The sequence below is a fragment of the Rhinichthys klamathensis genome, unplaced genomic scaffold, assembly GCF_029890125.1.
Source record: "Rhinichthys klamathensis goyatoka isolate OS25496 unplaced genomic scaffold, OSU_Roscu_1.1 h1tg000313l_1, whole genome shotgun sequence".
In the NCBI taxonomy this organism is placed as follows: Eukaryota; Metazoa; Chordata; class Actinopteri; order Cypriniformes; family Leuciscidae; genus Rhinichthys; species Rhinichthys klamathensis.
Window position 1 is genome coordinate 268,778 of NW_026606831.1, and position 14,016 is coordinate 282,793.

Genomic DNA, 14,016 nt, shown 5'->3' on the forward strand with positions numbered 1-14,016 from the left:
AATAAAAACATATATATGTGGTGCAGATGCGCTTCAAGAATGGTTTGCAAGCCCCTGGCTTAGGGCCGAAATCTGCTACTACCTATTGATAAAGTCAAGCCTATGGATATTTGTACAAAACAAAGTCTTTACATATATGAAGAATAATACATGGATATCTTTCTGGATTTTGCCCTTTCATATCAGAAGAAAGCTCAGGAAACATTTTAGGCATGAGTGTTGAGAGTGTAGAGCCAAAATGAAATGAGTTCAGACATTCCCTTGAGGCCTGAAAGGCCATCATGTTTTGGAAACAATCCTCTTACCTCTAAGGGACCTCTTTCATAACGTAATCAGCTTTTTTCCTCATGTGCTACCTCTTTTAGACTTGTTTTATTGACAAATTTCACCGCACTTTTGTAACTGGCGCTGTGGCTTAGCTGGTCAAAGCGCCTGTCTCGTAAACAGGAGAACCTGGGTTCAAATCCCAGCAGTGCCTATGCCACAGGATATGGGAGTGCTTAAACTTTTCACATATGAAAGTCTTTGCATGCCGAACAGTGTGTACCTGCACAAAATTGGAAAAACGAAGAAGCGCTGCGCATGCAATACTTCCTTGTAGTGGGTCATTTTATGGCTCTGTGGTGCAATTGATGGAGCTTTGGACTTCTACGATGCGAATGGAGAAATTCCCTGGTTGTGGTTTTGAGTCCCACCAGAAGTGTGAATGGCCTCTTTTGCTCTGATGTCTCTGTGAGTCAGACATATGTTCAAAACTGGGGTCCACAAACTACTTCAGAAGCCTACCCCTCACATTCTGCTCATCTCCCTTATTGGACACAGCCAACTCGGATCACAGAGTACTCTAGTAATTAGCTCAATTCACCGTTTTGAAATAAGGAGGATAACGAAAATGTATAGCGTCTGGGAGGTTTCGAGAATGGTTTGAAAACCACTGGCTTAGGCCAAAATCTGCTACTTCCTATTGTTGAGATCTAGCCTCTGGATGTGTGTTCAAAACAGTCTTTACAAATATGAATATTTAATTCATGAAAATCTTTCGGGATTTTGTCTTTCAGATCAGCTGAAAGCATAGCAAAAATTGCTTTCCATTTCTCCAAGCTGAGACAGAGTTTAGATGGATTGTAACTGGAGGTTCCAAAAACATTTCAGACACAAGTATTGAGAGTTTCAGATATTCCCTCGGATATCTCGGGTTTTGGAAATAATCCCCTAACCTCTTTCATGATGTAATCCGCTATTTTCCTGACCTGCAACCTCTTCTTTTTTATTTTTTATTTTTTATTCCAACACATCGCAGAAGGTTTAGCAAGTGGCGCTGTGGCATAGTTGGTCAAAGCGCCTGTCTTGTAAACAGGAGATTCTGGGTTCGAAAACCAGCAGTGCCTGTGCCGTGGCATGTGGGCACCGCTCACCTACCCTTTTTACATACGTAAATCTTTGGATGCTGAACAGTGTGTATCTGCACAAAAAGTGGAAATCTAAGAAGTGATGTGCATGCAATAGCGTCTTAAAGCTTTGCTTTTTGTGGCTCTGTGGCGCAATGGATAGCGCATTGGACTTCTAGGTTGTGAATGAATGTATTCAAAGGTTGTGGGTTCGAGTCCCACCAGAGTCGTGCATTCCCTCTTTTGCTCAGATGTCTTTGTGTTGGACAAGCATACGCTTAAACCCTTGGATCCACAAACTACTTCTGAAGCATCCCCTTCACGCTCTGCTTATTTCGCTTATTGCACACACCCAACTCGGATCATAGAGTACTCTACTAATTAGCTTAAGTCACCTATTTCAATACGGGAGATAACAAGAATGGGTTGAAATCCAATGGCTCAGGCCAAAATCTTTAACTACCTATTGTTGGCCACCTACCTAGCAAAAGAAAAAAAAAACATGCTTTCCATTTCTCCTAGCTGAAACAGCGTTTAGATGTATCGTAACTGAGAGTTTCGATCCAAAATGAAATGGTTTGAGATATTCCCATGTCCCTGAACAGAAGCCTGCACACCTTTCAGGTTTTGGAAATAACCCTCTAACTTCAAAGGGACATATTCATGATGTAATCAGCTATTCTCCTGACGTGCTACCTCTTTTAGACTTTGTATACAAAAGCATCGAATCAGGGCCAGCACCTGGCGCTGTGGCTTAGTTGGTCAAAGCGCCTGTCTAGTAAACAGGAGATCCTGGGTTCGAATCCCAGCAGTGCCTAATCTGTGGGTTCTAAGAGTAGTCGTTCAACCTTTTCAGATGTTAAAGTCTCGGCAGGAAAGACAATCTGGACCTCTCGGTTGCAAATGAAGGCTTTATAAAGGTTGTTGGTTTTTGGGTCCCACCTGAGTCACGAATGGTGTCCCTTTGCATAGACGTCTTTGCCAGACTGACATTTGCTTAAACCTGGGGTTTTCCAACTTTTTCAGGAGCCGACACAGCACATTTTTCTTGTTTTCCTTATTGGGCACACACAAGTCAGATCATTGAGTACGTTACTAATCAGTCAATTATTTGATTCACCTGTTTTAAATGAGAGAGAGATAATAAAAACATATATGTGGTGCAGATGCGCTTCAAGAATGGTTTGCAAGCCCCTGGCTTAGGGCCAAAATCTGCTACTACCTATTGATAAAGTCAAGCCTATGGATATTTGTACAAACAAAGTCTTTACATATATGAAGAATAATACATGGATATCTTTCTGGATTTTGCCCTTTCATATCAGAAGAAAGCTCAGGAAACATTTTAGGCATGAGTGTTGAGAGTGTAGAGCCAAAATGAAATGAGTTCAGACATTCCCTTGAGGCCTGAAAGGCCATCATGTTTTGGAAACAATCCTCTTACCTCTAAGGGACCTCTTTCATAACGTAATCAGCTTTTTTCCTCATGTGCTACCTCTTTTAGACTTGTTTTACTGACAAATTTCACCACACTTTTGCAACTGCCGCTGTGGCTTAGCTGGTCAAAACGCCTGTCTCGTAAACAGGAGATCCTGGGTTCAAATCCCAGCAGTGCCTATGCCACAGGATATGGGAGTGCTTAAACTTTTCACATATGAAAGTCTTTGCATGCCGAACAGTGTGTACCTGCACAAAATTGGAAAAACGAAGAAGCGCTGCGCATGCAATACTTCCTTGAAGTGGGTCATTTTATGGCTCTGTGGTGCAATTGATGGAGCTTTGGACTTCTACGATGCGAATGGAGAAATTCCCTGGTTGTGGTTTTGAGTCCCACCAGAAGTGTGAATGGCCTCTTTTGCTCTGATGTCTCTGTGTGTCAGACATATGTTCAAAACTGGGGTCCACAAACTACTTCAGAAGCCTACCCCTCACATTCTGCTCATCTCCCTTATTGGACACAGCCAACTCGGATCACAGAGTACTCTAGTAATTAGCTCAATTCACCGTTTTGAAATAAGGAGGATAACGAAAATGTATAGCGTCTGGGAGGTTTCGAGAATGGTTTGAAAACCACTGGCTTAGGCCAAAATCTGCTACTTCCTATTGTTGAGATCTAGCCTCTGGATGTGTGTTCAAAACAGTCTTTACAAATATGAATATTTAATTCATGAAAATCTTTCGGGATTTTGTCTTTCAGATCAGCTGAAAGCATAGCAAAAATTGCTTTCCATTTCTCCAAGCTGAGACAGAGTTTAGATGGATTGTAACTGGAGGTTCCAAAAACATTTCAGACACAAGTATTGAGAGTTTCAGATATTCCCTCGGATATCTCGGGTTTTGGAAATAATCCCCTAACCTCTTTCATGATGTAATCCGCTATTTTCCTGACCTGCAACCTCTTTTTTTTTTTTTTTTTTACTTTTTATTCCAACACATCGCAGAAGGTTTAGCAAGTGGCGCTGTGGCATAGTTGGTCAAAGCGCCTGTCTTGTAAACAGGAGATTCTGGGTTCGAAAACCAGCAGTGCCTGTGCCGTGGCATGCGGGCACCGCTCACCTACCCTTTTTACATACGTAAATCTTTGGATGCTGAACAGTGTGTATCTGCACAAAAAGTGGAAATCTAAGAAGTGATGTGCATGCAATAGCGTCTTAAAGCTTGGCTCTTTGTGGCTCTGTGGCGCAATGGATAGCGCATTGGACTTCTAGGTTGTGAATGGAGGTATTCAAAGGTTGTGGGTTCGAGTCCCACCAGAGTCGTGCATACCCTCTTTTGCTCAGATGTCTTTGTGTTGGACAAGCATACGCTTAAACCCTTGGATCCACAAACTACTTCTGAAGCATCCCCTTCACGCTCTGCTTATTTCGCTTATTGCACACACCCAACTCAGATCATAGAGTACTCTACTAATTAGCTTAAGTCACCTATTTAAATAAGGGAGATAACAAGAATGGGTTGAAATCCAATGGCTCAGGCCAAAATCTGGAATTACCTATTGTTGGCCACCTACCTAGCAAAAGAAAAAAAAACATGCGTTCCATTTCTCCTATCTGAAACAGCGTTTAGATGTATCGTAACTGAGAGTTTCGATCCAAAATGAAATGGTTTGAGATATTCCCATGTCCCTGAACAGAAGCCTGCACACCTTTCAGGTTTTGGAAATAACCCTCTAACTTCAAAGGGACATATTCATGATGTAATCAGCTATTCTCCTGACGTGCTACCTCTTTTAGACTTTGTATACAAAAGCATAGAATCAGGGACAGCACCTGGCGCTGTGGCTTAGTTGGTCAAAGCGCCTGTCTAGTAAACAGGAGATCCTGGGTTCGAATCCCAGCAGTGCCTAATCTGTGGCTTCTAAGAGTAGTCGTTCAACCTTTTCAGATGTTAAAGTCTCGGCAGGAAAGACAATCTGGACCTCTCGGTTGCAAATGAAGGCTTTATAAAGGTTGTTGGTTTTTGGGTCCCACCTGAGTCACGAATGGTGTCCCTTTGCATAGACGTCTTTGCCAGACTGACATTTGCTTAAACCTGGGGTTTTCCAACTTTTTCAGGAGCCAACACAGCACATTTTTCTTGTTTTTCTTATTGGGCACACACAAGTCAGATCATTGAGTACGTTACTAATCAGTCAATTATTTGATTCACCTGTTTTAAATGAGAGAGAGATAATAAAAACATATATGTGGTGCAGATAAGCTTCAAGAATGGTTTGCAAGCCCCTGGCTTAGGGCCGAAATCTGCTACTACCTATTGATAAAGTCAAGCCTATGGATATTTGTACAAACAAAGTCTTTACATATATGAAGAATAATACATGGATATCTTTCTGGATTTTGCCCTTTCATATGAGAAGAAAGCTCAGGAAACATTTTAGGCATGAGTGTTGAGAGTGTAGAGCCAAAATGAAATGAGTTCAGACATTCCCTTGAGGCCTGAAAGGCCATCATGTTTTGGAAACAATCCTCTTACCTCTAAGGGACCTCTTTCATAACGTAATCAGCTTTTTTCCTCATGTGCTACCTCTTTTAGACTTGTTTTACTGACAAATTTCACCACACTTTTGCAACTGCCGGTGTGGCTTAGCTGGTCAAAACGCCTGTCTCGTAAACAGGAGATCCTGGGTTCAAATCCCAGCAGTGCCTATGCCACAGGATATGGGAGTGCTTAAACTTTTCACATATGAAAGTCTTTGCATGCCGAACAGTGTGTACCTGCACAAAATTGGAAAAACGAAGAAGCGCTGCGCATGCAATACTTCCTTGAAGTGGGTCATTTTATGGCTCTGTGGTGCAATTGATGGAGCTTTGGACTTCTACGATGCGAATGGAGAAATTCCCTGGTTGTGGTTTTGAGTCCCACCAGAAGTGTGAATGGCCTCTTTTGCTCTGATGTCTCTGTGTGTCAGACATATGTTCAAAACTGGGGTCCACAAACTACTTCAGAAGCCTACCCCTCACATAATGCTCATCTCCCTTATTGGACACAGCCAACTCGGATCACAGAGTACTCTAGTAATTAGCTCAATTCACCGTTTTGAAATAAGGAGGATAACGAAAATGTATAGCGTCTGGGAGGTTTCGAGAATGGTTTGAAAACCACTGGCTTAGGCCAAAATCTGCTACTTCCTATTGTTGAGATCTAGCCTCTGGATGTGTGTTCAAAACAGTCTTTACAAATATGAATATTTAATTCATGAAAATCTTTCGGGATTTTGTCTTTCAGATCAGCTGAAAGCATAGCAAAAATTGCTTTCCATTTCTCCAAGCTGAGACAGAGTTTAGATGGATTGTAACTGGAGGTTCCAAAAACATTTCAGACACAAGTATTGAGAGTTTCAGATATTCCCTCGGATATCTCGGGTTTTGGAAATAATCCCCTAACCTCTTTCATGATGTAATCCGCTATTTTCCTGACCTGCAACCTCTTCTTTTTTTTTATTTCTTTTTTTTTTTTTTATTCCAACACATCGCAGAAGGTTTAGCAAGTGGCGCTGTGGCATAGTTGGTCAAAGCGCCTGTCTTGTAAACAGGAGATTCTGGGTTCGAAAACCAGCAGTGCCTGTGCCGTGGCATGCGGGCACCGCTCACCTACCCTTTTTACATACGTAAATCTTTGGATGCTGAACAGTGTGTATCTGCACAAAAAGTGGAAATCTAAGAAGTAATGTGCATGCAATAGCGTCTTAAAGCTTGGCTCTTTGTGGCTCTGTGGCGCAATGGATAGCGCATTGGACTTCTAGGTTGTGAATGGAGGTATTCAAAGGTTGTGGGTTCGAGTCCCACCAGAGTCGTGCATTCCCTCTTTTGCTCAGATGTCTTTGTGTTGGACAAGCATACGCTTAAACCCTTGGATCCACAAACTACTTCTGAAGCATCCCCTTCACGCTCTGCTTATTTCGCTTATTGCACACACCCAACTCGGATCATAGAGTACTCTACTAATTAGCTTAAGTCACCTATTTCAATAAGGGAGATAACAAGAATGGGTTGAAATCCAATGGCTCAGGCCAAAATCTGCAACTACCTATTGTTGGCCACCTACCTAGCAAAAGAAAAAAAAACATGCTTTCCATTTCTCCTAGCTGAAACAGCGTTTAGATGTATCGTAACTGAGAGTTTCGATCCAAAATGAAATGGTTTGAGATATTCCCATGTCCCTGAACAGAAGCCTGCACACCTTTCAGGTTTTGGAAATAACCCTCTAACTTCAAAGGGACATATTCATGATGTAATCAGCTATTCTCCTGACGTGCTACCTCTTTTAGACTTTGTATACAAAAGCATCGAATCAGAGACAGCACCTGGCGCTGTGGCTTAGTTGGTCAAAGCGCCTGTCTAGTAAACAGGAGATCCTGGGTTCGAATCCCAGCAGTGCCTAATCTGTGGCTTCTAAGAGTAGTCGTTCAACCTTTTCAGATGTTAAAGTCTCGGCAGGAAAGACAATCTGGACCTCTCGGTTGCAAATGAAGGCTTTATAAAGGTTGTTGGTTTTTGGGTCCCACCTGAGTCACGAATGGTGTCCCTTTGCATAGACGTCTTTGCCAGACTGACATTTGCTTAAACCTGGGGTTTTCCAACTTTTTCAGGAGCCAACACAGCACATTTTTCTTGTTTTTCTTATTGGGCACACTCAAGTCAGATCATTGAGTACGTTACTAATCAGTCAATTATTTGATTCACCTGTTTTAAATGAGAGAGAGATAATAAAAACATATATGTGGTGCAGATGCGCTTCAAGAATGGTTTGCAAGCCCCTGGCTTAGGGCCGAAATCTGCTACTACCTATTGATAAAGTCAAGCCTATGGATATTTGTACAAACAAAGTCTTTACATATATGAAGAATAATACATGGATATCTTTCTGGATTTTGCCCTTTCATATGAGAAGAAAGCTCAGGAAACATTTTAGGCATGAGTGTTGAGAGTGTAGAGCCAAAATGAAATGAGTTCAGACATTCCCTTGAGGCCTGAAAGGCCATCATGTTTTGGAAACAATCCTCTTACCTCTAAGGGACCTCTTTCATAACGTAATCAGCTTTTTTCCTCATGTGCTACCTCTTTTAGACTTGTTTTACTGACAAATTTCACCACACTTTTGCAACTGCCGCTGTGGCTTAGCTGGTCAAAACGCCTGTCTCGTAAACAGGAGACCCTGGGTTCAAATCCCAGCAGTGCCTATGCCACAGGATATGGGAGTGCTTAAACTTTTCACATATGAAAGTCTTTGCATGCCGAACAGTGTGTACCTGCACAAAATTGGAAAAACGAAGAAGCGCTGCGCATGCAATACTTCCTTGAAGTGGGTCATTTTATGGCTCTGTGGTGCAATTGATGGAGCTTTGGACTTCTACGATGCGAATGGAGAAATTCCCTGGTTGTGGTTTTGAGTCCCACCAGAAGTGTGAATGGCCTCTTTTGCTCTGATGTCTCTGTGTGTCAGACATATGTTCAAAACTGGGGTCCACAAACTACTTCAGAAGCCTACCCCTCACATTCTGCTCATCTCCCTTATTGGACACAGCCAACTCGGATCACAGAGTACTCTAGTAATTAGCTCAATTCACCGTTTTGAAATAAGGAGGATAACGAAAATGTATAGCGTCTGGGAGGTTTCGAGAATGGTTTGAAAACCACTGGCTTAGGCCAAAATCTGCTACTTCCTATTGTTGAGATCTAGCCTCTGGATGTGTGTTCAAAACAGTCTTTACAAATATGAATATTTAATTCATGAAAATCTTTCGGGATTTTGTCTTTCAGATCAGCTGAAAGCATAGCAAAAATTGCTTTCCATTTCTCCAAGCTGAGACAGAGTTTAGATGGATTGTAACTGGAGGTTCCAAAAACATTTCAGACACAAGTATTGAGAGTTTCAGATATTCCCTCGGATATCTCGGGTTTTGGAAATAATCCCCTAACCTCTTTCATGATGTAATCCGCTATTTTCCTGACCTGCAACCTCTTCTTTTATTTTTTTTATTTTTTATTTTTATACCAACACATCGCAGAAGGTTTAGCAAGTGGCGCTGTGGCATAGTTGGTCAAAGCGCCTGTCTTGTAAACAGGAGATTCTGGGTTCGAAAACCACCAGTGCCTGTGCCGTGGCATGTGGGCACCGCTCACCTACCCTTTTTACATACGTAAATCTTTGGATGCTGAACAGTGTGTATCTGCACAAAAAGTGGAAATCTAAGAAGATCTACCTATTGTTGGCCACCTACCTAGCAAAAGAAAAAAAAACATGCGTTCCATTTCTCCTATCTGAAACAGCGTTTAGATGTATCGTAACTGAGAGTTTCGATCCAAAATGAAATGGTTTGAGATATTCCCATGTCCCTGAACAGAAGCCTGCACACCTTTCAGGTTTTGGAAATAACCCTCTAACTTCAAAGGGACATATTCATGATGTAATCAGCTATTCTCCTGACGTGCTACCTCTTTTAGACTTTGTATACAAAAGCATCGAATCAGGGACAGCACCTGGCGCTGTGGCTTAGTTGGTCAAAGCGCCTGTCTAGTAAACAGGAGATCCTGGGTTCGAATCCCAGCAGTGCCTAATCTGTGGCTTCTAAGAGTAGTCGTTCAACCTTTTCAGATGTTAAAGTCTCGGCAGGAAAGACAATCTGGACCTCTCGGTTGCAAATGAAGGCTTTATAAAGGTTGTTGGTTTTTGGGTCCCACCTGAGTAACGAATGGTGTCCCTTTGCATAGACGTCTTTGCCAGACTGACATTTGCTTAAACCTGGGGTTTTCCAACTTTTTCAGGAGCCGACACAGCACATTTTTCTTGTTTTCCTTATTGGGCACACACAAGTCAGATCATTGAGTACGTTACTAATCAGTCAATTATTTGATTCACCTGTTTTAAATGAGAGAGAGATAATAAAAACATATATGTGGTGCAGATGCGCTTCAAGAATGGTTTGCAAGCCCCTGGCTTAGGGCCGAAATCTGCTACTACCTATTGATAAAGTCAAGCCTATGGATATTTGTACAAACAAAGTCTTTACATATATGAAGAATAATACATGGATATCTTTCTGGATTTTGCCCTTTCATATGAGAAGAAAGCTCAGGAAACATTTTAGGCATGAGTGTTGAGAGTGTAGAGCCAAAATGAAATGAGTTCAGACATTCCCTTGAGGCCTGAAAGGCCATCATGTTTTGGAAACAATCCTCTTACCTCTAAGGGACCTCTTTCATAACGTAATCAGCTTTTTCCCTCATGTGCTACCTCTTTTAGACTTGTTTTACTGACAAATTTCACCACACTTTTGCAACTGCCGCTGTGGCTTAGCTGGTCAAAACGCCTGTCTCGTAAACAGGAGATCCTGGATTCAAATCCCAGCAGTGCCTATGCCACAGGATATGGGAGTGCTTAAACTTTTCACATATGAAAGTCTTTGCATGCCGAACAGTGTGTACCTGCACAAAATTGGAAAAACGAAGAAGCGCTGCGCATGCAATACTTCCTTGAAGTGGGTCATTTTATGGCTCTGTGGTGCAATTGATGGAGCTTTGGACTTCTACGATGCGAATGGAGAAATTCCCTGGTTGTGGTTTTGAGTCCCACCAGAAGTGTGAATGGCCTCTTTTGCTCTGATGTCTCTGTGTGTCAGACATATGTTCAAAACTGGGGTCCACAAACTACTTCAGAAGCCTACCCCTCACATTCTGCTCATCTCCCTTATTGGACACAGCCAACTCGGATCACAGAGTACTCTAGTAATTAGCTCAATTCACCGTTTTGAAATAAGGAGGATAACGAAAATGTATAGCGTCTGGGAGGTTTCGAGAATGGTTTGAAAACCACTGGCTTAGGCCAAAATCTGCTACTTCCTATTGTTGAGATCTAGCCTCTGGATGTGTGTTCAAAACAGTCTTTACAAATATGAATATTTAATTCATGAAAATCTTTCGGGATTTTGTCTTTCAGATCAGCTGAAAGCATAGCAAAAATTGCTTTCCATTTCTCCAAGCTGAGACAGAGTTTAGATGGATTGTAACTGGAGGTTCCAAAAACATTTCAGACACAAGTATTGAGAGTTTCAGATATTCCCTCGGATATCTCGGGTTTTGGAAATAATCCCCTAACCTCTTTCATGATGTAATCCGCTATTTTCCTGACCTGCAACCTCTTTTTTTTTATTTATTTTTTTTATTCCAACACATCGCAGAAGGTTTAGCAAGTGGCGCTGTGGCATAGTTGGTCAAAGCGCCTGTCTTGTAAACAGGAGATTCTGGGTTCGAAAACCAGCAGTGCCTGTGCCGTGGCATGTGGGCACCGCTCACCTACCCTTTTTACATACGTAAATCTTTGGATGCTGAACAGTGTGTATCTGCACAAAAAGTGGAAATCTAAGAAGTGATGTGCATGCAATAGCGTCTTAAAGCTTGGCTCTTTGTGGCTCTGTGGCGCAATGGATAGCGCATTGGACTTCTAGGTTGTGAATGGAGGTATTCAAAGGTTGTGGGTTCGAGTCCCACCAGAGTTGTGCATTCCCTCTTTCGCTCAGATGTCTTTGTGTTGGACAAGCATACGCTTAAACCCTTGGATCCACAAACTACTTCTGAAGCATCCCCTTCACGCTCTGCTTATTTCGCTTATTGCACACACCCAACTCGGATCATAGAGTACTCTACTAATTAGCTTAAGTCACCTATTTCAATAAGGGAGATAACAAGAATGGGTTGAAATCCAATGGCTCAGGCCAAAATCTGCAACTACCTATTGTTGGCCACCTACCTAGCAAAAGAAAAAAAAACATGCTTTCCATTTCTCCTAGCTGAAACAGCGTTTAGATGTATCGTAACTGAGAGTTTCGATCCAAAATGAAATGGTTTGAGATATTCCCATGTCCCTGAACAGAAGCCTGCACACCTTTCAGGTTTTGGAAATAACCCTCTAACTTCAAAGGGACATATTCATGATGTAATCAGCTATTCTCCTGACGTGCTACCTCTTTTAGACTTTGTATACAAAAGCATCGAATCAGGGACAGCACCTGGCGCTGTGGCTTAGTTGGTCAAAGCGCCTGTCTAGTAAACAGGAGATCCTGGGTACGAATCCCAGCAGTGCCTAATCTGTGGGTTCTAAGAGTAGTCGTTCAACCTTTTCAGATGTTAAAGTCTCGGCAGGAAAGACAATCTGGACCTCTCGGTTGCAAATGAAGGCTTTATAAAGGTTGTTGGTTTTTGGGTCCCACCTGAGTCACGAATGGTGTCCCTTTGCATAGACGTCTTTGCCAGACTGACATTTGCTTAAACCTGGGGTTTTCCAACTTTTTCAGGAGCCGACACAGCACATTTTTCTTGTTTTCCTTATTGGGCACACACAAGTCAGATCATTGAGTACGTTACTAATCAGTCAATTATTTGATTCACCTGTTTTAAATGAGGGAGAGATAATAAAAACATATATGTGGTGCAGATGCGCTTCAAGAATGGTTTGCAAGCACCTGGCTTAGGGCCGAAATCTGCTACTACCTATTGATAAAGTCAAGCCTATGGATATTTGTACAAACAAAGTCTTTACATATATGAAGAATAATACGTGGATATCTTTCTGGATTTTGCCCTTTCATATCAGAAGAAAGCTCAGGAAACATTTTAGGCATGAGTGTTGAGAGTGTAGAGCCAAAATGAAATGAGTTCAGACATTCCCTTGAGGCCTGAAAGGCCATCATGTTTTGGAAACAATCCTCTTACCTCTAAGGGACCTCTTTCATAACGTAATCAGCTTTTTTCCTCATGTGCTACCTCTTTTAGACTTGTTTTACTGACAAATTTCACCACACTTTTGCAACTGCCGCTGTGGCTTAGCTGGTCAAAACGCCTGTCTCGTAAACAGGAGATCCTGGGTTCAAATCCCAGCAGTGCCTATGCCACAGGATATGGGAGTGCTTAAACTTTTCACATATGAAAGTCTTTGCATGCCGAACAGTGTGTACCTGCACAAAATTGGAAAAACGAAGAAGCGCTGCGCATGCAATACTTCCTTGAAGTGGGTCATTTTATGGCTCTGTGGTGCAATTGATGGAGCTTTGGACTTCTACGATGCGAATGGAGAAATTCCCTGGTTGTGGTTTTGAGTCCCACCAGAAGTGTGAATGGCCTCTTTTGCTCTGATGTCTCTGTGTGTCGGACATATGTTCAAAACTGGGGTCCACAAACTACTTCAGAAGCCTACCCCTCACATTCTGCTCATCTCCCTTATTGGACACAGCCAACTCGGATCACAGAGTACTCTAGTAATTAGCTCAATTCACCGTTTTGAAATAAGGAGGATAACGAAAATGTATAGAGTCTGGGAGGTTTCGAGAATGGTTTGAAAACCACTGGCTTAGGCCAAAATCTGCTACTTCCTATTGTTGAGATCTAGCCTCTGGATGTGTGTTCAAAACAGTCTTTACAAATATGAATATTTAATTCATGAAAATCTTTCAGGATTTTGTCTTTCAGATCAGCTGAAAGCATAGCAAAAATTGCTTTCCATTTCTCCAAGCTGAGACAGAGTTTAGATGGATTGTAACTGGAGGTTCCAAAAACATTTCAGACACAAGTATTGAGAGTTTCAGATATTCCCTCGGATATCTCAGGTTTTGGAAATAATCCCCTAACCTCTTTCATGATGTAATCCGCTATTTTCCTGACCTGCAACCTCTTTTTTTTATTTTTTATTTTTTTATTCCAACACATCGCAGAAGGTTTAGCAAGTGGCGCTGTGGCATAGTTGGTCAAAGCGCCTGTCTTGTAAACAGGAGATTCTGGGTTCGAAAACCAGCAGTGCCTGTGCCGTGGCATGTGGGCACCGCTCACCTACCCTTTTTACATACGTAAATCTTTGGATGCTGAACAGTGTGTATCTGCACAAAAAGTGGAAATCTAAGAAGTGATGTGCATGCAATAGCGTCTTAAAGCTTGGCTCTTTGTGGCTCTGTGGCGCAATGGATAGCGCATTGGACTTCTAGGTTGTGAATGGAGGTATTCAAAGGTTGTGGGTTCGAGTCCCACCAGAGTCGTGCATACCCTCTTTTGCTCAGATGTCTTTGTGTTGGACAAGCATACGCTTAAACCCTTGGATCCACAAACTACTTCTGAAGCATCCCCTTCACGCTCTGCTTATTTCG

General features: G+C 42.1%; 20 non-coding genes across 20 annotated transcripts; all 20 read left to right on the forward strand.

The window, feature by feature from the left end:
• Window positions 1-404: 404 nt before the first annotated feature.
• On the forward strand, window positions 405-478 carry trnat-cgu (transfer RNA threonine (anticodon CGU)). Its single transcript has one exon. It is a non-coding gene; the product is annotated as a tRNA-Thr (tRNA).
• Window positions 479-1,314: 836 nt separating this feature from the next.
• trnat-ugu (transfer RNA threonine (anticodon UGU)) lies at window positions 1,315-1,388 on the forward strand. Its single transcript has one exon. It is a non-coding gene; the product is annotated as a tRNA-Thr (tRNA).
• A 141-nt stretch (window positions 1,389-1,529) lies between these two features.
• trnar-ucu (transfer RNA arginine (anticodon UCU)) lies at window positions 1,530-1,618 on the forward strand. Its single transcript is given in 2 exon segments — window positions 1,530-1,566; window positions 1,583-1,618. It is a non-coding gene; the product is annotated as a tRNA-Arg (tRNA).
• Window positions 1,619-2,131: 513 nt separating this feature from the next.
• Window positions 2,132-2,205, forward strand: trnat-agu (transfer RNA threonine (anticodon AGU)). Its single transcript has one exon. It is a non-coding gene; the product is annotated as a tRNA-Thr (tRNA).
• A 726-nt stretch (window positions 2,206-2,931) lies between these two features.
• On the forward strand, window positions 2,932-3,005 carry trnat-cgu (transfer RNA threonine (anticodon CGU)). Its single transcript has one exon. It is a non-coding gene; the product is annotated as a tRNA-Thr (tRNA).
• An 838-nt stretch (window positions 3,006-3,843) lies between these two features.
• On the forward strand, window positions 3,844-3,917 carry trnat-ugu (transfer RNA threonine (anticodon UGU)). The gene has a single exon. It is a non-coding gene; the product is annotated as a tRNA-Thr (tRNA).
• A 141-nt stretch (window positions 3,918-4,058) lies between these two features.
• On the forward strand, window positions 4,059-4,147 carry trnar-ucu (transfer RNA arginine (anticodon UCU)). Its single transcript is given in 2 exon segments — window positions 4,059-4,095; window positions 4,112-4,147. It is a non-coding gene; the product is annotated as a tRNA-Arg (tRNA).
• Window positions 4,148-4,659: 512 nt separating this feature from the next.
• Window positions 4,660-4,733, forward strand: trnat-agu (transfer RNA threonine (anticodon AGU)). The gene has a single exon. It is a non-coding gene; the product is annotated as a tRNA-Thr (tRNA).
• A 726-nt stretch (window positions 4,734-5,459) lies between these two features.
• Window positions 5,460-5,533, forward strand: trnat-cgu (transfer RNA threonine (anticodon CGU)). Its single transcript has one exon. It is a non-coding gene; the product is annotated as a tRNA-Thr (tRNA).
• Window positions 5,534-6,377: 844 nt separating this feature from the next.
• On the forward strand, window positions 6,378-6,451 carry trnat-ugu (transfer RNA threonine (anticodon UGU)). The gene has a single exon. It is a non-coding gene; the product is annotated as a tRNA-Thr (tRNA).
• A 141-nt stretch (window positions 6,452-6,592) lies between these two features.
• On the forward strand, window positions 6,593-6,681 carry trnar-ucu (transfer RNA arginine (anticodon UCU)). Its single transcript is given in 2 exon segments — window positions 6,593-6,629; window positions 6,646-6,681. It is a non-coding gene; the product is annotated as a tRNA-Arg (tRNA).
• A 512-nt stretch (window positions 6,682-7,193) lies between these two features.
• trnat-agu (transfer RNA threonine (anticodon AGU)) lies at window positions 7,194-7,267 on the forward strand. Its single transcript has one exon. It is a non-coding gene; the product is annotated as a tRNA-Thr (tRNA).
• A 726-nt stretch (window positions 7,268-7,993) lies between these two features.
• On the forward strand, window positions 7,994-8,067 carry trnat-cgu (transfer RNA threonine (anticodon CGU)). The gene has a single exon. It is a non-coding gene; the product is annotated as a tRNA-Thr (tRNA).
• A 1,302-nt stretch (window positions 8,068-9,369) lies between these two features.
• On the forward strand, window positions 9,370-9,443 carry trnat-agu (transfer RNA threonine (anticodon AGU)). The gene has a single exon. It is a non-coding gene; the product is annotated as a tRNA-Thr (tRNA).
• A 1,635-nt stretch (window positions 9,444-11,078) lies between these two features.
• Window positions 11,079-11,152, forward strand: trnat-ugu (transfer RNA threonine (anticodon UGU)). Its single transcript has one exon. It is a non-coding gene; the product is annotated as a tRNA-Thr (tRNA).
• Window positions 11,153-11,293: 141 nt separating this feature from the next.
• On the forward strand, window positions 11,294-11,382 carry trnar-ucu (transfer RNA arginine (anticodon UCU)). Its single transcript is given in 2 exon segments — window positions 11,294-11,330; window positions 11,347-11,382. It is a non-coding gene; the product is annotated as a tRNA-Arg (tRNA).
• A 512-nt stretch (window positions 11,383-11,894) lies between these two features.
• On the forward strand, window positions 11,895-11,968 carry trnat-agu (transfer RNA threonine (anticodon AGU)). The gene has a single exon. It is a non-coding gene; the product is annotated as a tRNA-Thr (tRNA).
• A 726-nt stretch (window positions 11,969-12,694) lies between these two features.
• trnat-cgu (transfer RNA threonine (anticodon CGU)) lies at window positions 12,695-12,768 on the forward strand. The gene has a single exon. It is a non-coding gene; the product is annotated as a tRNA-Thr (tRNA).
• An 836-nt stretch (window positions 12,769-13,604) lies between these two features.
• On the forward strand, window positions 13,605-13,678 carry trnat-ugu (transfer RNA threonine (anticodon UGU)). The gene has a single exon. It is a non-coding gene; the product is annotated as a tRNA-Thr (tRNA).
• Window positions 13,679-13,819: 141 nt separating this feature from the next.
• Window positions 13,820-13,908, forward strand: trnar-ucu (transfer RNA arginine (anticodon UCU)). Its single transcript is given in 2 exon segments — window positions 13,820-13,856; window positions 13,873-13,908. It is a non-coding gene; the product is annotated as a tRNA-Arg (tRNA).
• Window positions 13,909-14,016: the final 108 nt, after the last annotated feature.